Source organism: Pinus tabuliformis, chromosome Q (genome assembly GCF_031772625.1).
Source record: "Pinus tabuliformis cultivar Carrire ecotype Pingquan chromosome Q, CPIR1, whole genome shotgun sequence".
Lineage (NCBI taxonomy): Eukaryota > Viridiplantae > Streptophyta > Pinopsida > Pinales > Pinaceae > Pinus > Pinus tabuliformis.
The window spans coordinates 197,385,126-197,408,225 of record NC_142296.1 but is presented as its reverse complement, the minus strand read 5'-3'; positions in this window follow the sequence as shown (position 1 = coordinate 197,408,225).

Here is a 23,100-nt window from a genome sequence, read left to right as displayed (position 1 = left end):
GCTATAGATTAGTATATCATCAAAAAATACTAACACAAATTTTCTAAGGAATGGTTTGAAAATGGAATTCATCAAACCTTGAAATGTTGAAGGTGCATTGGTAAGGCCAAAAGGCATGACCATAAATTCATAATGACCCTCATGAGTTCTAATTTTTTTTTTTGAAATGTCTTCAGTCTTCATTCTGATTTGATGATATCCTGAATGAAGATCCAACTTGGTGAAGTAAATTGATCCATGCAATTCATCCAGTAATTCATCAATGACTGGAATAGGAAACTTATCTTTAATAGTGAGCTTGTTGAGCTCCCTATAATCCGGACACACGTGCCATGATCCATCCTTCTTTTCCACCAATACTACTGGAGCGAAGAAAGAACTTTGACTCGGATGAATTATACCAGCCTCTAGCATTTTTGCAACCATAAGTTCAATTTCACTCTTTTGGGCATAGGGATATCTATACGGCTTGATGTTTGGAGGAACACTTCCTGGAATCAGATGAATAGCATGATCGTGATCACGAATAGGTGGGAGACCTTTGGGAGTCTCAAATACCTTGGAATGACTGTCCAAGACTTTTTGGAGATCTGGAGAAATAGATGATTCCAATGTGGAAACATCTAGCGAACATAATTGTGAAATTACACCTCTTTTTTCCTTTTTTAGAAGCTTTGTCATACCGTTAGAGCTGATTATCTTTCCCGATTTCCCTGCAATACCCATTAATTCAACTTCCTTTCCTTCCATAGAAAATTTCATGAAAAGTTCTTGAAAATTAAAAGCTATTGTACCCAAGGATTGTAGCCATTGAACTCTTAGTAAAACATCAACACCTCCCATTGGAATGGAAAGCATTGGGCTAGTCAATACATATTCTCCCATGGATAGCTTGATATTATGGCACTTTCCAGAGCAATTTATTGTTCCTCCATTTGCAGCCATCACTTGACACTCTAGTGCTGGATATAAGAAGCAATTCAGTTCTTTTGCTACCTTACAATGAATAAAATTGTGGGTACTTCCTGAATCAATCAACACTATTACCTTTTTCTTCTTGATTTGTCCTTCTATCTTGATTGTTTGAGGAGTGGTAATTCCTGCCAATGCATTACAAGATATGGTAGGATTCATTTCTTCTTTATCTAGGCTTTGTTCTTGGAGTATATCCTCTTCTTTTAACCTTTCTTGCTCCTTTTCTTCTTTCTCTTTACAATCTATGTAGAATAATTTCTTCTCAGCACACTTATGACCTTTAGTGTATTTGCTATCACAACTGTAACAAAGCCCTTTTGCTCTCTTTTCTTCCAATTGTTGTGGTGTCAACCTTATAGGTTGTGGAAGACTAGGGGAAAAAACACTTCCATCTTTATAGTTGTGAGTGGTATGCTTCCTGGTTGCCATAATTTTGCTTTCCATTTTTCTTGCTAACCTGAATGCCTTCTCTAATGAATCAGGTTCCCAAAGGCGAACATCATGTTGGATATTATCCTTTAAAGTCCCTATGAACACATCAATCCTATGCTCCTCTGAAATATTTTTTACCCTTATGTTCAATTTTTGGAACTCCTCAATGTGCTCCATTATTGAACCCTTTTGTTTGAGACTTATCAATTGGCTAAAAAAAGTGTTGCTTTTTGTATCCTCATAATGTGTTGTCAATTATTCTGTAAAAATTGCCCAAGTGATAATTTGTTTATGAGAGCAAAGCCATTGATACCATACAAACTGATTTGGTTCCAAATATAAAGTTGCAATACGTACCTTTTGTGTGTTTTGCACATTATTGAGATCGAAAAATTGCTCCATCTGTAATATCCATGTTGCGGGATCCTTGCCATCAAACTTCCTCATATCAATTTTTGGAATATGGTGGGTCTTCAATCCAACATTAGAGTCTATGGAATCATGATTAACATTTCTTTTGTTCTCATCATGAGTTTCCTTTACTACTCTTTCACCATTAGTGACCATTTCTTGTAGCAACTTATTCATATTTATCTTCAATTCTTCCATCTTATCATCCATGCCATCAATTTTAGCGTCCATGCCATTCATCTTAGCTTCCATGCCATCCATCGTAGCTTCTATGAATTTCTTTAAACAATCCATCTTAGCTTCTAAACCTTTCTTTAAGCCATCCATCTTAGCTTCTACATCTTTCCTTAAACCATCCATCTTAGATTCTGTTGCTTTTTGTGCAAGTGACACTTGTTGCACTTGGTCTCGTAATTTTGATATATCATGTTGCATTTCTTCCTCTTCTTCATGAGTCATGCTAGATGTTTCGGGTTGCTTACCGGGTGTTTGCATTTTCTTTCCTCGGGGCATCAATTACCGATTCAAACTAATTTTTGAAACCAAGCTTATGCAAAAATTTTAAAAAAACTACACACCTTTTTTCACTTTGTAGAAGCTTGATATTGAATCTAATGTATCTCTGCAATTTCGGATCATCTAGTTCTAAAATTACAACCTGTAGTAGCCCTCTGTGTCCTCTTTCCAATGCCACCAGTCTGATCCAAGTTGGATTCTCCAAGGAAGAGTTGTGCACAATCTCCCAAGATGACCTGATTATAGACTAGTTCAGTAGAGTGAACTTGTATGACATGCCACGAGTCACTGTTTCGACCTTTGGATTTGAAAAAGATACACAAGAAACTACGGTCCATATTCTTTCTGTACCTTCTTACGAAATTTTAATCTGATGTACAGAGAGAAATTTATGACTATTTTCCCCAGGTCACTTGTTTGGAATGTAATTCAGGAGTCTTCAAAAAGTCCAACTTCCTCAGATTATATCTCCGCAAATATAGCGCGAAAAGCTTTGAAATTTGGACCTGAGATTCAGTGTGATTTCTTCTCAAACAAGTTTTTTTTAGCTTCTAAAACATCACATAAAACAAGTTATAGCGAAAATTCCACGATGACCTATTTGGAGCAGCAAAACCCTAGAATCCAAAGCTCTGATACCAAATGTTATGAAACTAGCCCAAGAAAAGATAGAAAAGATAGATCAACGCCTTAGAATTTAGCCTCTTCGAGGGGGAAACCTCCTTTACATTACATAGATGAAAAATTCTTGGATGATACAAATGAAAAGACCTCCTTTCTATATACAGGAGTCTAAGGGGTCATAACATAACCAGAGCCGACATAACAATAATAATGTAAGGGCACAATAATAACAATAATGGGCTTCTATGGGGCACAATCGTAACAATATGGGCACTACATGGGTACATCAATATAATAAGTGGGTTGTACTCATAACAATAAGGGGTTACACTAGTAGTATAGGGGCCTAACAATCTCAAGTAAGATGTAAGCACCTCATCAGCTGCAGGTAGCAATAATTTGTCCTTCCGGAACGATCTATCAATGGATCCTCGTCAAAAGGAAGTATAAGCCACCATTAAAAAATTGTTTGAGGACATTGCAAGGGAACCCATAATTATTGTGAAAACCAATAATTAGATAGACATGCCATATACTTTACCTGGTGTGTCCCCTGTAATGGTTCTCTTTATTTTGGCAGACATATTAAGATTTTTTAGCTACGAATTAGGTCTCATACCACTCATGTCTGGGCATGGAATATCAAAATACAAGGACAAGGAGGAGAGGTGAGTGGATTCGATCTTTGGACCTTTGAAGAAGATTTTAGTCATGTTGGAATAGAAAAAAATTCCTTCGAAAGTCCTCTGTATATCGAAATGAGCATAAATAGATCACAGATCCAGATGCATGCATTACACAACCTTGATTGTTTTTTTTGATCTGTTGCAGTAGTTGCAAGCATGTGCGTCAGTTCTGCCTCGTCAGATGCAACCATATTTTTTGACAAAATGTGCGAAAGGAATGGAGACAGTACTTAAACCCTCAGTGATTCCTAACATATTTGTTCCAAATCTTATCAGATGTAGATCCTCTCGATTCAACAGTTGCTTTTTTCCTTTTTACTAACACAAAAAAAATTAATGGGTTATAAACACTCACACACACCCCATAAAAGCACACTTTACAAAGGAACATAAATCTAACAACCACTCACAAAACAACAATCCTACTCTAATCTATTTGCATAGAAATAAACTCAAATCTTTTCACGTTTTCCTGCCTTTCCCGTAATGGAATCAAGCCAGAACCAACTCTGATACCATGTTAGAAATCCAAAGAGAGAGCACAGAGATTCATTAAACATGTTATTATGTTTTCTTCTTGAATGTGTATGAAAATAAACCACTTAAGGTTGTGGATGATAAACAACCCTAATAATAAAAATGGTTACTAAACATTGTAGATTTGTAGCAAATGATAAAAGCAAAACCTGCCAAAGCCCTAATCTATGCCACAATCATATTTAAACAACAAAATGGAATAGTAAAATAAGTGCAAGTAACTCCAATAATCCAATGGAAACCATATATATAAAGAATATATTTTATTAAACAACACGTGTGAAGGGAACAAATAATGTTACCAGTCCCCCTCTATGGGATGGGTCCTTGGCTATCCTCAAATGTCTTCAACTTTTGTAGAGTCTCTCTCCTCTATAATGTTTAAACGTAGCAAACAAAATGTTTGAGCTCAATGAGAACTCAAATGGAAAAGAAAAATGGTGTGTGACAATGAAAATAATCAGAGTTACAATAGTGAGTGCAACAATGAAAATAATCAAAAGTGAATAATGAATAGAAAACCCTTCTATTTATAACAAAATATTAAGTTATCATTGAATAATGAGCAATCATTAAATATTATTAACTCCATTCTAGGAATAACCATTTGGAATATTTTATTATATTTGGTTAAAGGGAAAAAGTATTTAAACTTTTATTTAGAAATTATAATAATTTAAATAAATAAATGATTTATTTATCATTTCAAGAAATATGGTTAAGGAATAATAAACAAATAATGATTTATTTAATTATTCCTAAGGGATTTGGTCAAACTTGACAAGGAATAATAACTAATTAGTGATTAATTAATTATTCCTAGAGAAAAATAAGATAATTAATGATTTATCTATTTATTTCTCATAATTGGGTCAAATGTGACAAGGAATATTAATTAAACAATGGTTTAATTAATTATTCTTAGAAGATAATTAAACAAATAGTGATTTATTTAATTATTCTTCATGGGTTTAATTATAAATTGCTTAACAAATGTGGTTTATTAAGTAATTTCTCACAGTGAAAGCAATTTTACTATGGTAAAATTGGCCTTACATGGTGTACTTCAATCCATCTAGTAAATTATGGCTAGATGATCATTTTTTTGTGATTGTTGATTACCTCCCAACATATCAGTGTTAGGAGAGAAACATATGACCGAAGTACATTGTAAGGACACAATCACTAGACAACAAAATGGAGAGAGAGAGAGAGAGAGAGAGAGAGAGAGACCAATAGAGTTAAAGTGAAAGAGGATAGTGACAGAGGGGGCGAGACTAATGCAAGTCTCCTTTTTTGTTGTGGTACCGAATCTCAGTGAAGCGGGGGAGGCATACCTATACACGCTGATATAACTTAGTACAAAATAATGATGCACTCAGAAACATGAAACTTAGCAATAAAATACATACTGAATGATACATGACATGTTGGCATAACTGAGTCAGGAAATAATACAATGTGTCCCATATACATAATGCACCTGGAAGAAAAAATATGAGCAAGGACTGAATACAATAAATTATGAGTACATGAGATATAATGGCCCTTTCCTCAAAAAATGGGTGGGAGGGAGGGTAGGACAACCAAAGAAGCCCTGCTGAATGGGAATGGGCTTTGCAAAACTGAATGGATTGTCGTAGTGTTTTCTTCTCAATGATGTACAAAAAGAACCCACCTAGGATTGTGGATGACAAACAATCTCAACAATATAAATGGCTAGTAAACATTGTAGATCTGTAACAACTGATAGAAACAAAACCTACCAAAGTTGGGATCTATGCCACAATCATAGTTAAACAACAAAAACAAAGAGTAATAACTCCAATCATCCAATGGAAACCAAATATACAAGGAATAGTTTTATTAGAACACCTGTGAAGGAAACAAATAAATGTTACCAGACCCCCTCTATGGGATGGGTTCTCGGTTATCCTCAAATGTCTTTAGCTTGTGTAGAGTCTCTCTCCTCTATAATGTATAAGCCCAACAAAAATATGGTGTGCGACAATGAAAATAATCAGAGTTATAAGAGTGAGTGCAACAATGAAAATTATCAAAAGTGAATAATGAATGGAAAGCCCTTCTATTTATAACAAAATATTGAGTTATCCTCGAATAATGAGCAATAATAAAATATTATTGATCCCATTCATGGAATAACCATGTGGAATATTTTCTTATATTTGTTTAGGAGGGAAAAAGTATTTAAACTTTTATTTAGAAATAATAAATAAATAAATGATTTATTTATCATCTCAAGGAATTAGTTAAGGAATAATAAACAAATGATGATTTATTTAATTATTCCTAAGGGATTTAGTCAAATTTGACAAAGAATAATAATTAATTAGTGATTAATTAATTATTCCTAGAGACAAATAAGATAATTAATTATTTATCTATTTATTTTTCATGATTGTGTCAATTATGACAAGGAATATAATTGAACAATGGTTTAATTAATTTTTCCTAGAAGACAATAAGATAAATAGTGATTTATTTAATTATTCTTCATGGGTTTAACTATAAATTACTCAACAAAGGTGGTTTATTAAGTAATTTTTCACAGTGAGAGCAATTTTACTATGGTAAAATTGGCTTTACATGGTGTACTTCGATCCATCTAGTAAATTAGGCTAGATGATAAATTTTTTGGTGATAACAGATTGCCCCCCAACGTATGAGTGTTAGGAGAAAAATGCATGATTGAATTACATTGTAAAGACACAATCACTAGATAACATAGGAGAGAGAGAGAGAGAGAGAGAGAGAGAGAGAGAGAGAGAGAGAGAGAGACCAATAATGCTAAATTGAAAGAGGACAGGAACAGAGGGGGCGAGACTAATCCAAGTCTCCTTTTATGTTGTGGTACCAGACCTCAATGAGGTAGGGGACACATACCCATACCCATCGAGATAACTTAATACATAAATAATGGTTCACCCAGGAATATAAAACTGAGAAATGAACTACATGCCGAATGGTACATGACATGTTGGCATAATAGAGCCATAAAATAATATAATGTGTCCCATATACATAATGCACCTGGAAAAACATGAGCTAGGAATGAATACAATAATATATGAGTACATGAGATACAAAGGCCCTTCCCTTAAAAAATGGGTGGGAGGGAGGATAGAACAACTAGAGAAGCCCTTTTGAAGAAGGGAGGGCTTTGCAAAATGGAATGGATCATCTAGAGGGGACATGCATTCTATGAACACTACAAACAGTAGAAACCGAACCCATCAACTCTACGGAATTGCATCTAAGGTTGTATCGTAGTAGGTATGCATTCGGGCATGTGGGGGGCTACCTAAAGGGCCACCCCCTCATGAGGTCTGAAACATATCACACACACACCTAGGAATCATTGGTACAATCTGCTGCATCACTAGACCATCAAGTGTATGGATCACAAAGATGAAATGACCAAGTCAAAGGGAAATAATGAGACCCTCTGCTCGATCTAAGACACTGAACAAGAATGGAAGCTAGAACCAGGATACACCACCCTCTAGTTTATTCTTCTAGAATAAATGAATTGATGTTGACAAAATAGGACCCGCAATAGATGAGGCAATCAGGATCCTCAACTAAAGTGTGAGGGAAAATAGTAATCTAACTGATGGACTACCACCAGGGATAATGGGGAAAGTGGGACTAAGGGAAAAACATACGACTTCCCTTGGCAAAGCATAAAGTGTATGGTTGACCTAGCAGCGACTGATTGAACTCTGTAGGGGATGGGGATAGTATGACTAGAGCACAAAATGGGTAACACAGGATGAACGATATACAAATATGGATGGAATACTATGACATGATATAATGGGACATGAAATAGACTCCAATAATGCAAGGGTGACTCATCGCGGATGCTCTGAACAAGGGTGACTCGATGAGCTTCCATAGAGACTAGGCCCGGTGGGGACCATCAAAACATGAGTAAATGATGGTTACTCATGACGAGAGTTGACATATGGTACGAAATGTATTAAGAGGAGGTGGACCTCAAAGTACAAGTGTTTCTTTATGATGAAATTTGATTTTTAGAGGCAACGAGGTGACATTTCTCAGAAAATGGCTTCCTGGTGAAGTGTCCAATCATCAAAAATTGAGGAAGACCCATTATAGATCTCGATGAGATATTTCTAACAGTGTTGATGGTTCATTAAACCGCGCAACGGTCTGGCTGCAATGGGTGATAGAAAAATTGGGGATTTTTCTATGAAAGGACATTTTCCCTCCAATTTGGATTCATTTGTTAAGTGAGATGTGGTGAATTTGGAGAGTAGGAAATGGCCCTAAATCTTGTGGAGATCATAGTTGAAAAATCGAGTATCGGAATCAAGATCTACAAATTTTAGGTAGGTGACCTTACTCATCTCTTCAATTTCAGTGGTTTATTTCCTGACTTTTGGCACTTGACAACTCCCTGAGAGACCCCTGCTCTTTCCCACAGCCACATCACACTTTATGGTCCTAGAAGTGGGATCTGGCTCACAGGAAACAACTGAAAACCTGTAAGCTCGCACTTTCTCGGCTGAAAACTATGATTTGGGGTTGGAGAGAGGGTTGGTGTGCTAGCTTGGTGGGGGTTGTAGGTTGATCAATGTAGACCATTTTTTTCTTCTCTGGCCTGACAAGACATGTGGTGTGCTGCAGGGATGGCAGGGCTGAAAATAAACTGGTGCGAACGAGACTTGGATACTCTTCGATCTGAGATCTAGGGGGATGAGGTGGTTTGAGGGGCATTGACTCGTTATGGGGTTCTCAAGTTGGTAGAGAACCCACTGATGAGGGCATGTGAGCTCTTGCTATCGAGAATTGTGAGTTATTGGGATCTAGACCAGGAGGTGTTTGTCATTTTGGGGCACAAGATCAAGCTCATATTATAGGATATTTACTTCTTGATCGGACTGCCTCCCCTCGGAGTGGTGGGAAATATTCATCAGGTGTTACCTCGTGGGAGGAACATTATTGAGTTTGTGGAGCACCATTTTCAATGAGTTGTTTGTGTCAAGGGCATGACTATCTTGCTTGTTGATCTAGAGAGGCTAGAGACACAGGCTATTTCTGCAGCTGTGCTACTAGTCTTGGGCATCCAGGCATTCCACCACATCACTGGTGGGTAGATGATGTTGGTTGAGAGTGTTTTTACCGAGACCTACTATGGGTGGGCCCAGATGATGCTGTCATTGGTGAAATAATAGTTGAGTCTTTACAAGAGGCAGGTGAACCATGATTATGCTTTTGGTACAGTACTATGTGCATTCTTCTTTGACAAGATACACACTATCTGTCCTCATGTACAGATCCAAGATGGGGGCCCACAGGAGCCCAAGATGCACCACTGGGGGGAGCTACTATGGAGAGGAGGAGGAGGGGGAATCAGACAAGTCTTTCGACCCAAGTTTTCTATACATTGGGATCAGATGCTCCTTTACATTGACGGTTACCCTTATAGTGGGATGAACTATCAGCGAGATCCTGACTTGCCACTTTCACCTAGGCGAGCATGGGGACAAGACGGTAAGTATTAAGTTGCTATGTTTTATATATCTATCATGTGTATACAATACTAAGTGTTAGTGTCAGTATCTACATACTTCCATCAGGGATCAAAATTTGCTCTTTGCATTTTCATTTTAGGGGTCGCATACTGAAATTTTTACATCATTTCATTAGGTCACGTCAAACTGTTCCACTGATGGTTGTCTTCTCTTCAGAAAATATAATTTCTCCCTCATAGAGTATACTTGCTGACCCTTCTTCAGGTTGTCTTCAGTTATGGTTTCATGGTCAATTTGCAATCATGCTTTCATTAGGTCATAGGGCATGTCATCATTAGGTCTTAGGGTTTCATTACCAAGGTCAAGAGCATGATTTAAAAGTGTAAATAAAAGGCAGCAAGGGTATGAGGATGATAAATAAGTTAAGCATGATGGCTTCTAGGTCATAGTCACTATATAATTATATTTTAAACTAATGTAATTTTCACCTCAAAAACATGTTTTTGAGGTGAAACAGAGTATTTTGAGTTAATTTGTACTTATTATGTAATTGTAAGTCACTTTATGTAATAAATGATCCCAGCTGCACCAAAGCATCTATCCTCGCTGCAAGACAAAGAAACACTGCAAAAATCAATTCAAGTTGAGCATTATCCACCTGAAAAGAAACAAAGAAGAAAAGGCATTAAAAACAGAGTTTTGAAGAAGGTCAAGAAACATTAGAAAGTGGGTTTTTCAAGTGAAAAATCAAAATTTACTCCTATATATGGTCTCACATTTCATTTTCAAGTTCATCATTCTCATTTGGCAAGCAAGGAGTTAAAAAGTGAGGAGAAGAGGAAAGATTGAGTGAGTTTTGGGCAAAGGAGAAGTGGTGCTGCACTTTTGTAGGGTGGCGCTACGCATTTGGAGTAGTGGTGAAGTGGCGCTACACGTTTGGAGCAGTGGTGAAGTGGTGCTACGCTTCTACAGTCTGGTGCTACGCGTTTCAGGTAGGAGGGTTGGCGCTATGCGTTGAGAGTTTGGCACTATTCGTCTAGGCCCGATGTTGCGCGTTTACAGATTTCCATAGTGTAAATTTACGCTGCGTTGTACTTTTGGAGGTGGCGCTATGTGTCGAGCAAGAGGGCCAGAAAGGCCTCAAACTTCATAAAAACTTCCCAAGGTGCCCTCTCTTCCTTCATACAAGTAAATTGTCCTCCCATACTACATTGTTGGTTTGTAATCAAACTTATAAACATAATTCCCCATGGTAAATGTGAAACCCTAAAATTTCCCCTAGTTATGCCTAAAACCCTAAAACTCAATTATTCCTCCTATCAGCTATCACTAAAACTCTAAACACTTTCCCTATATCATTCCATAACATCCACATCCCTTTATCCCTCTTCCCAAATAGAAATATCTCGAATAAACCAACCCCTCCCTCTCACTTTCATAATTCATATCCTTCCCTTCCTTTTCTAGTCTACCAAGACACCTCATAAGGTAATCTCCCATCCCCTCACTCCTAAATCACTCTTGGTCATTCCCTTTATCCCTTTTCATGGAGTGTAAAGCCTCAAATTTGCAAAAATGGACAGAGAAGACAAAGACTATGAGGAGGAGGAAAACATCGGTAGTGACACTTCAGTAGATAGACCTACGCATCAAACGAAACCACATAAGGGAGGTAGAATTATCAGGGAGGAGCCATAAAGCCTTAGAGAATTGTAGGCCTCTCAGTTAGCTATCACTTGTTTCAGACATCTAGGGTGCTATGAATTCTGTGAGCAGGTAGAGAAAGTTCAACACCACCCTAAGCTCACTAGACTTTTTGTAGCTCATCTTCATGACAACAAGGTGACTCTTGCTGGGGTGACATTCACAGTCTCACCTTCCATTATTATGGATGCCACCAGGATTCCAAATGTAGGGGAGAAGTGGTACAAGGCACAAGACCTAGATGAACACTATTATGAGCCTTATATCAAACCAAGGTACATAAATGAGGCAAAAAGGCATTTTCCTTTTAGATTCCTTGAGGACAAGTATGCCCCCATGATGAAAATAATCATGAAATATTTCACTTGGGTAGATTTTCCAGGCTGTACACCTATACCATTAGGCTTCTCATGCATTTTACCAGGGTGAGGATGTTAAACCTCCCTTATTTCTTGTTCAAGAATATTGAGAAGATGGCCCATTTTGTGTAGAAGAAGCCATACCCTCAGTAGATGAGGAGTCTCTATCATTATTCCCTGATCAAGATGATTGTGCTTCATCGTCTTAGCCTTTTCAACATCCCTTGGGAGACATTTATTTCTCATGACATCTTCAGGGGTCCTCAAATTCCTCCACCAGTGTCTCAAGAAAAAGGGGGAACTTCTAGCAGTGCTCAGGTGAAAATAGTTGAGGAGGCCAAAGAGACTAGAGCTACTAAGGTGCCCGAGACTTACATGACATATCAGAGGGGCACAAGGAGATTGTTTGTAATTGATAGACAAGTTTTTTCTCCATGGGACATGGAAGGGACCTTGCCTGCTTCATCAACCCATAGGTAAATGCTTGCTCGACATGATGTGGAAGGGGCTTTGCCTTCTTCATCAACACAACAGGTACAGATGCAGCAACTGCACAAGGGGAAGGAAAATATGACAGAGGAAAGTCTTGATGAGGAGGAAGAGAGGGACTTTGATTTGATAGAGCATGGTGAGCCAGAGTAGCGTTATACTCATAATGGCATGGAAATAATTGACTTAGAGGCTTAGGATGAAGAAACAATAAAGGACATCATCATACAAGAAAAGGAGGCTCAAGTCCAAGCTTTGATGGACAATTTGGAGAGGGCCAAGTATGTCATCATATAGTTGGAACAAGAAAACAAGCAGTTGAGTGACAAGCAGGTCCTCATGGAGCTGGAACTTCTCAAGGTAAAATGACAAATTGATAAAGAGGCACAGGTCACTTTGACTCCTATTGAGAAGGAAATTGAAGATGATAGAGAGACTTGGCTTGAGAGACTCAATTTGCACCTAGAGAAGCTATTGTAGGAGGCCAGTAGGGACAACCAAATGATCAGATACATGGCCTACCATTACAGGACTCGAAACAAAATTCACAACATGAGGGTCAAAAAGATGAAAGTTAGGCTAAGGCGGGCTCTAAAGGGCAAAAAGGAGGAGGATAGGCTTAGGTTTCATGCTGAAGCTTCCTTGGCTCATCAATATACTTGATGATGGTGCTTCTCACCAATTTTGGTCAAGTTTGGAAACGTTTTTGTCACATGCAAATTTTGAAATTTTAAACACAGAAAATCAAGCTCAACGTGTAGCACCACTGGCGCTGCGCTTTTCCTAGGTGCACCCAATGCACAAATGCCTTGCTTTTTTGGATTCAGAGTGATGATTACATGCACCCTATGGGTTTGCTAAGTTTTTGGGGAAGAATTGGTCCACGAAAAGGTCAAAAAAAACCCTAAAAATGACCTTTATGCCACTTTTTGGACACACAGAATTAATCTTGGGAGAATCAAGTTATGAGGGGTCAAATGAGCTTCAAATGAAGAAATTCAAGGCGTTTTGGAAAGTAGCCTTGAAGAAATTTCCAATGAGCTATCATGGGCTCAATTTGGATGCTAGAAAGGCCTCCAAAAGGGACTTGAAAGTGGCACTTCGCGTTGGGCCAGTGGCGCTGCGCGTAGGGCAAATTTGCACAGGATGGCTATTCTTCCATTTTCTGACTGTGTTCATGGATTTTATCTCATGGAGGATGTTTTACCATGATGACTTGGCATGTATATATGATGGATAACTAGTAGTATATGGTAGATTCATTACATTAAAAGTTAATTTGAGTTCAAATGAATCAGCTTTTCACTTTTAGGGGCAAGTTGTTAAGATGCCTATATTCCTATTTCTTGTTCATTGTTGGTTATATTAGCTCCTCATCTTAGGGATTTGACCCCTAAGGATGGGAGGAGGTTGAAACAAAGCCTATATCTTCTTCTTCTTCCTCATTGTAAAGGGTTGGACTCAGCTGGATGCTCAGACCTTGATTGTACATCATTTTGTAGCAGTTTAATAGGAGATTAATAAAAATTGCAGCTATTTTTATGGGATCCATGTGGTATAGAGTTTTAGTACAATTTTTTCTCTTGTGATCATATGTTAGTATGTCTTGTTTATTCCATTAATCATTTCATTGCTTCTAAGTGAATGCTTTCAAGTTGATAAGAAGAATTCATTACATCACTACTCTGCTTTAGGAAAACATTCAACATTTCATGTTTTCTACAATTTGGGGAGGATCCATGATAATCAAATGCTCTTCCTAGCCTCTCACCAGTCTTAAACACCTCACCCATCAAGCCCTAAAGTGCTAAAACTTATGCCTACCTTGCCCCATTAAACACCCTGCAATTTTGAACTAATTTCGTAGCCCTAAATTGTCCAACTCCTGATCCAGCAAAACCCCTTCAAAATCGAATAAAAACTTCATGCTACTATACCTAGCCTAAAATCCTTTGCTGATCTAGTCATCTTGGCTAAGATCCTTAAGGAGAGAGCCCTCTCCAGGCCTAGTAGGGCGAGCTACTTGGCTAAGTGTGGTTTGTGGTTACCTTGGCATTGCCTTCCTTCAGCTTGAGGTTCAATCCAAGTGATAACACTGAGTGTAAAATATGTTGTATGTGGACATAGCATCAGTAAAGCCAGTAGGATATGCAGGCTGAGTTGCAGCACCTGGGGCTGCAGATTAATGGAAATCATCATCACATCAGGGTCTAGAGGATACTGTGCTGCTCGCTGATCTTCATCATAGGTTTGATGTACTCTTAATCAGAGTTTCAGAGCATGGATGGCATGATTTAGAGGATCGGTATAGAGATGAGTGCATTGGTCTTCCCTCAGAGTGGTTAGGTATCATGCGGCATGTGGAGATGGCTGGTTAGGTAGCATGTGATCTACGTGCAGGTGGAGCATAGCCTTTGGTGCGAGATCCACCGGATAGTGGCTAGATATGGGTCCCTTTGATTTTGATTTTGGTAACATGCTATGGGCATGTGAGATGTATTTAGAGCTATGGCTCCAAACACTTTTATGATACATAATATTATTATGCATTTTATATGACGATGATGGTTCGCCATTTGTTTTGTTTATGGTTATCTTTTGTGCTATACACGTGAGAAATGCCAATCTAGAATGTTGTTTGCAATTGTATCTACATAGTTATTTTGGGCTCTAGGAACATGACCGAATGTAATGGTTTCAAATTCTCGTACCAACAACTTAACTCGTAGATATTTTCTAAATAGGACTTGGTTATGCACATGATGCACACCATTCAATTGCATGACAAGTAGCAAGGAATATAAACGAACATGAAGATGAAGTATGCGGTGAGTGAGGGCATTGACTAACAAACCTATCACTGCATCATATTCAGCTTGATTATTGGTGGCATATCCAATGCACACACCATTTGAAAGGACTAACGTATGCAAGGGTGTAAAAATGGCCCAGGTTGATGAGGCTAGATTTCGAGAGAAGTTACTTGTACCATCGGCATGGCTGATATACAGTGTGGATGATGGATCCATCTGAAAGGTGAAAAAGACAATGAACGAGAGGATATAATCTACCTAACTTCCTGGCAAAAATAAAGAGATTCAAATCAAAGGGATGTGCTATGAGCGAAATTTCTTCAGGTAGAGCGCATTGGGAGAATTAGGAAGGAAATGGCCTTCGAAATCCTCTGAGGAAATGCCCCCTTGCTTAAGTGTAGGGGTAATCAGGGGTAGACATAGCTTCCATGGTGTCCTCATCAGGTTGAGAGATGGGTGGACAGGAGGAAGACTGACCACATGATCCAGCAGCGTTATGTGGTGTATCAACCTAAGGAATAAGGTTCACATATGCATAATCTTGAATGGTAGTTGATGAGCTAGTAGAGGGAGGATCTATAGATGTTGAGACCTGGGATTCTATTAGAAAAGGTTCGATAGAAGTGTGCACAGAAACCTTAGAAAGGTTTTCTTGCGAGGAACTCAAGGATGACGACAAGTAAAGAATGTGGCCTGTGGTGTTCGTCATCCCGACATTGGGGGGAGGAATCACAATGGTAGGACCAGAGTCCACCCTATTCTGGTTGACTAGTGGTACCAGAATCCATGGGTAGAGGGGTATATTATCCACTATGAGTGGCCTCGTATTCGCGAAGTGTTTCAAGTAAGTCGTGAAATTGATCGAGACGAGGGAAAAAATGGGAATAGTGACCATGATGATCACTTAGGACACAATGGTGGTTTGTGTGCAACGTTTTGAGTTTCTTAGGTGGTCATGGTAAGTTAACATGGAATTCAAGGATATTTGACTTAGGGAACGTTTCATGAACCTGTTGAGGGCCCGGAAATCGCGTCGACAACAAGGGGGATACCCACCCGGTCCGGAACTTGGTTGGCAGCTCCTTGTCCGTTTGGTATAGCGGGTCCGACTGGGGATAATGGGACCAGTTTCCCAATCTAAGGGGTGTGTGTGTGTGTAGAGTTTGATGATGCTGATCTAGAAGTATTTTTAAGCTAATTTAATTCTAACTTCTAAACTGACTCTATGCTATTGTAATCTAACAAAAAACAACACATCTAATCTACGCTAACCCGGGGTAGATTTCCTCTATTATGCGATCTAAAAAGATTTCGAACAATAACTGGTAATAAAGATCATTCAGCTATCATAAGAATAGAAATCAATTAAGATAAACCATTCTGCATAAAAAGTTAGACAAAACAGTTGTGAACAGCATATCGCATAATAAGTTATTCATATGTCAAGCACAAATAAATGACTCCACCGTACAAAAGTGCCAAATGGTAACCCACACATTCATACATTAACATACAAACAACTCAGCTGCATATCACTCTAAGAATATGAGCAGAAATTGGTCAAGAGATAAAAGTACCATTTATGACTGACTTCACTCATAAACTTCAAGCAATAACGATTTATCTCTACTTGTTCTAATATCTACTAAGAGTACAGAAGTGCAACATCAGTAGCAAACATTAAAATGCAAACATAAATAAATCTTGATCCATCCATTCATCAAAAACCCCCTCCGAGGGTGCAAAAGTTCATGTTCTGAGGACAAGTTTTTTGAGAAATTTCCGGACCCTTCTCCAAATTCCATGAGAAGGGTTAAATACTACTAACTAATTAATCTTAATTACACAAATTTAGGAAACGGCTTCAAATGACCGCCCTCTTACTAAAACAAATTTATTTCTAAAAATTGAATCTAATTTCTAACCATTTTTGTATCTGCTCCTTAGTGCTGTAAGCAATGCAACATTCGCCTGGAAAGAGTCAGCTGGTTGTCTTTTCCTTTCGTTCGAGCGATAAAAGTAGAAATAACAAGAGCTGGCACCTCTTTCTGACAAACTAGGAGATATTTTTGAAAATCTTTCTCTGGCTGGGTCTATTCGCTGTGTGTATACTTAGTGTAACCCAAATTTCTTTCAAACTGATTGTGTTGTTGCTATTTCGGTTTCCGATCGTGCGAATGACTCAATGAGTTAGGGATTTCGTTGCCTGAACAATCTTCTGTATTGAAACTTGCTTCCGTTCTTTGTTCCAGGCTTTTCTGGAGCGTCTTCCTTCTTTAGCGTTTTTCTTTTTGCTTTACCCAGTCTGAGCTTCAGGATCTTTTGCAAACATGCTGCTTTTGTGCGCCTTTGACTCTGAGTCTTGGATAGTCTATTTCCATCAGTATCTGTTGAGTGATACTCTAGAATCCGCGGTCCTGCTGCATGTGGCAACCATTTGCGAAGGCATCTCCTCTCTGTTCTCCTAGTATTGGCGCTTTCCCCTTTTCCTTAGATGTTTCCTGCCTATTGATTTATATTAGTCGTTGCCTTACAGTTTACGCAAAGGAAAAGAAGAATGACGAAAAGATTGACATGAAAGCATTAAGTTCTAATGAATGCATAATTATGACACTCATAATGACTTGACTCTTCGAAAAACGTGACACATTCATTCTTGGATACTCAGGCGTACAATCATTAATTTCCCTTAAGGTGCGCGCTCAATTTTGGGTTTACAGACTATGTCGAGGAAATCTTGCGATGAGTGGTTTCTGCGATTCGCATCACAATATCGAGGATTGTGATGTCAAGAGGTGTCATCGCAGGAATTGATAGTCTCATTCATCGCAGATCGCAAATCGCAGGATCGCAGATCGCAGATCGCGAGATCGCGTTTTTTATTCAATCACTGTGTACTGCTTATGCGATGTTGCGATATGCGACGTCGCATATCGGTCGTCGGTGATTCCTTCAGATTTTTCATTTAAGGGCGCTTTCAATATATGCGATGCGATGAATTTCGCGTCGCTTCTTCGCAGCTTATTTATGCGCATAGGAAATGCTTCACTCTCTCCTCGCGATGCGATCTAGCTTTAGGGAGTTAAAATACAAAAAATTTGATAAAAATATTTTTGGATTTTTAGCTAAGGGTCCCCCTTTGCTTGGTGTTATTGCTAATATCAAACAAAGAGGGGGGTTGTTGGTGACCACAACAGAACCAAAGGTTTGCGTTGAGGAAGTTCAAGACAATTTCTGGTGGCATTCCCAACAACTTTACAAAAAGCACATGAGGGTGTTGGCTTCGGGGCCTTAGGGGCTGGAGGAGCACGGGGAGCCTTGTCTTTCAATTCTTTCCTCTTAGCTTTCCCCCATGTCTGGATGCTTTCACAATAGGAGTGGGTTCCTACTGAGGTTGTGATGGAACTGAAGCAGCGGCAAGGGTCATGGGGACCAGTTGAACCGGAGTCAAAGCGTGATAATGTCTTAGCTGACTAGGTAGAATTTTTGCAGGGAGATCGATGTACCATATTGGGCTCCCCAAAGCCATGTTAGGAAGGACTAGTGAAGCCATGACAGGGATAGAAAATACTCTCGAAGGGGGGAATAAGAAAGGTATCTGGCCTGCAAGGTAATGTCTTGGTGGAATAACTCTTGGATGGTTAAGACCTGGAGGAACAGTTCCTGGTGGAAACGTAGGAGAGGCACCCAAAAATGGAGGAGGTCTTGGGGCATGGATCGAGAGGGTTCAGATGGAAGCAGAATAATAGGGTATTGAGGAGCTGGTTGTTGATTAGGTGTATTAGACTGCTTAAGGGCAACCTGTGATGCTTTTAACATGAAAACACTCATAGAATTAGGCTCGGAGTTGGGAGGGGGAGGACCAGGGAAAGCACCCAAAAATGAGGAATCTTTATAGACTCCGGGTGAAACACCAGTGGGAGGAGTTGAAGACTATTTGTCAGACATTGACGAGATAATGGACTTGAGGGAGGTCACAGATGCTCGCTGCTAGTAAGTCAATTGATCGATGGTAATGATCTTCCCTTCATTGGGAAAGCACATCTTGTGGAACACTACAGACGTGACGACTAACATGGCATATGTGTAAATATGACCTAGGAGAATGTTTTAATCCAAAGGGCATCAATGACTTCAATGTCGAGATGGATAGTCTTGCCTACAAGGGTCACTAGATAGTTGCAGTACATGCCAAGGGGCTAGGAGGACTTTCCATCCCAAGCACACAAATTTATGGTGGAGGGGGCCAACTCAGGTGACTTAAGTTTTTTCCAAACAGTAGCGGACATCACATAGGTGGATGCACCTTCATCAATAATGCATCGGGAGATGATGGCATTACGAACTTTTACTGGTATCTGGAAAGTAACAAATGAAGGCAATGGGGGATGTTTTGATGTATCAACTAGGAAGACAATCAAACAATCATTAGAAGGATCTACTGCACCCAAGGCAGTTAGTAGAGATTTCTTTTGAGATGGGAATGACTGTAGCACTTCCAGCATTAACATGGAAGCAGGTGATTGCACCAAGCCATTTACTATACTGTATGTATGGGGAACTCTATTAGAAACCACAGTACGATGTAATGGTCCCTTTGGGATCTTAGGAATGACCTCAACTTTAGCTTGAGGGATCTATAATGGACCATTTGGTGTCATAATAGGCTCAGCAAATACTTTGGTTTTGGATCCAATGGTAGAAGAAGTCGAGCGCTTGTCATATTGATGCGACTGAGTTTGCAGGTTCATATTGGAAGGATTAACGTCATCAAAGTTCATTATAGGATCTAGTAGTCACCAAGATCAGAAGGTTGGGGGGGATGGGCTACTTTACATGGCTCAGGTTGAGCAGCAATAAATCCTTGCTGAGGGAAAGGATTTGTGAGCATTACTAGTTGAGATGGTGCACGATTCTGAGGCAATTGTTAACCTCTAGAAGCTGCTTGAGCTTCCCATATTTGGCACATCTGAGGTAAGAGAGGACACTCATGTGTATAATGGTCATGTACACCAAAACATACATAAGGCTTGTTCGTATGAATAACCTTGTTTTTCTTGGGTTGGCTACCTTGTTGCTGGTTGTTGGTGTTAGGTTGGTTCCCCTGCGGTTCACTAGGCTAGTCACCTTGATTACCCTGGTTACCCTTGTTACCCTTCCCCTTAGTATTTTTCTCCAAATTTTGGGGATTGATCACACTATGCTACACAAACACCTGTCCCTGAGGGGGCGGTGGCTGCTGGGGATGTGGATGCAGTGGAGGTTGTGGCACAAATGCTTGAGGGTGTGGAGCACTGGCCTGTGCATAAGGAGGAGAAATAGTTTGGTAGATGGGTTGGGGCCGTGGAAACATGTTGCTAGTAGGAGGGGAATAAGTGTTGGAGGAACTGATGCCCCCTGCTGGTAGCCATAACTTTGTTGAGTATATCGTGAATAGCGTGAAAGGGATCTAACGATACCATTAGCCGCATGAGATGTCCCCAGTGCATTGGCACTTCCAAAACAAGGGAGGTCTGGAATGATGTATAGACATAACCGGATTGTGCATAAATTAGGTCATATCTCAGAGCAGTTTGTAGAGCTTCTTCCTCTGTCTGAGGAAAATGGGATGCAACATCATTTCCAATGGGAGATAAAAGGCTCCTAAGAAACCAATCTAGATAGAGATAGTCTTCGAAAGGTGGGGCACGACATGTTCTCCTGCTTCGTTGCCACTCTTGAACAAGGTATGAAAGGTGAGTTGCGGAGGACTGACGGAATGTGGTCAATATCTCTATACCAGTGCCATACCAGAGAGGTAACTGGAAATATGAGAGGAATTCTTTATCAAGTGTCACAAAAATGGAATGAGATGCAGAGGGTTGGTCTACATACCATTTTGTAGCATCTCCACTGAGCGTGGATTGGAATAGCTGAAGACGAATGGAGTCATAGGTTATGGAGTTGGAAAAACACCACATGTGGAAGGATCGGACATGGCTGGTAGGATCCTCTCCAGGATTACCCTCAAACTTTGCGATGTCTGAGGGAAGCTTAGTCGGCATAGAGGGCCAACCAACATCATGGTGTATGGGGTCGTTTATCAGCTCGTTAAAATCTGATAGACTTAACCGAGCCATAAAGGGGAGAATGAGGGGAGCCGGAATGGTTATAGAGACTATTCCACTTGATGTGACCATTGGTATAGAACCGAAGCCAACACCAGGTTGGGTTCCTGCACTAGTTGTGGATCCAGACATGGTGACGATATGTGGTGAAGGAGGCTCGAAATCCGATGAACCAGGAGAAGATTTGGTGTGGGGACTCGGAGGGCTATGAACTCAAACTTGATGGGGAGGGGTAATATGCCCAAGCAGAAACTGGGGGTGAAGGCCTAATAGCCTCTGTGAAAAATGCCTTAGTGGCACAATGGTGGTAGGACACACATGACACGGAAATGGTGAAGGGATATCAACAATATGTCTTTGTCTCAATGAGGGGAGATGAATTTATTATGTTAAGTCTTATCTTGGTGGTGTAAACCAAGTGCCCTTCGCTTAAAGTGTGCTTGTGTGTGAAAGTGTATGTATTGATTAAGCCTAGATCTTGTTTGTAAAAAAGAAAAAATCTTTTTGAAAATAAACTAAAATTAACAACAGAAAATGAACAAAACAATTAACTAAACCCCACCCAAACTGGGTTTGAAAACACTCTGCTTGTTGGTGGCTAAATCAATGGAAAATACACTAAAATGGTCAAGAGAATTAGCTATTGGTGTGACTGGGATCAAGTGACTCTAAGCTGCTGGAAAGTGGTGTAGGAACAACAAAAAAATAGAGAGGAATATCGCTGAAAAAAGATAAGGAGATGGGTGAAGCACCTAGGGAAATCAATGGGACCCTAAGTAAAGTGACCAAACAAGTTGAAATGTGAAAATATGGATGGTAACAACCTATCTTAATAGATCTTGAAATAGAAGGGTACAGATATGGAAAATGTGGCTAAAAGCATTGTAGAAACTCAGACTACTCACTCAGCTAAACTCCTCCTAGAAAGGTGGAAGCATACTAGAAGCCCTAGGGGAGGCTAAATTTGACTTCGATGAGTAAATCAGAGTGGATCAAGGCCTAAGTAGGATGAGATAGAGGTTAGACAACCCAACAGACAACACTCCGGAAAAACCCAAAAACAGATTTGAGAAAAACCCTAAAACTCAGAAATCATAGGTACTGACTTGTTTTCTTGTAGGGATCGCACTTTTTGGGCTGATAAGTGCGCTCTGGCCTCTAGATCGCACTTTTTGGGCCAAAAAGTGTGATTTCTACTCCGTGGATCCCGGTCAGCAAATGTTGGAAAAAAGTGTCACCTTTGTCGCAGCTAGTTCCTATGACCTGCATTAAAAAAACTAGGTTTAAAAAACTAGGAAACATTAAGACAATTGAAAAAACAAGAAACCCTAAGCTGAAAACTGAAGGTCACCTAGGCTTCTAGATTTGAAGTATAAAACCTAGTGGAGTTGCCAATTTTGTTGTAGTGTTTTCTTCTCAACGATATATGAAAATAACCCACTTAAGATTATGGATGACAAAAAATATCAACAATATAAATGACTCCTAAACATTATAGATATGCCGCAAATGATAGAAACAAAACCTGCTAAAGTCCAGATCTATGCCACATCCATAATCAAACAACAGAAAGAAAGAGTAATAACTCCAATCATCTAATGGAAACTAGATATACATAGAATAGTTTTATTATAATTCTTGGCTATCCTCAAATGTCTTCAGCTTGTGTATAGTCTCTCTCCTCTACAATGTATAAGCCCAACAAAAATATGGTGTGTGGTATTGAAAATAATTAGAGCTACAATAGTGAGTGCAACAATTAAAATAATCAAAAGTGAATAATGAATGGAAAACCCTTATATTTATAACAAAATATTGAGTTATCCTCGAATAATGAGCAATAATAACATATTGTTGATCCCATTGTTGGAATAACCACCTAGAATATTTTATTATATTTGTCTAGGAGGGAAAAACTATTTAAA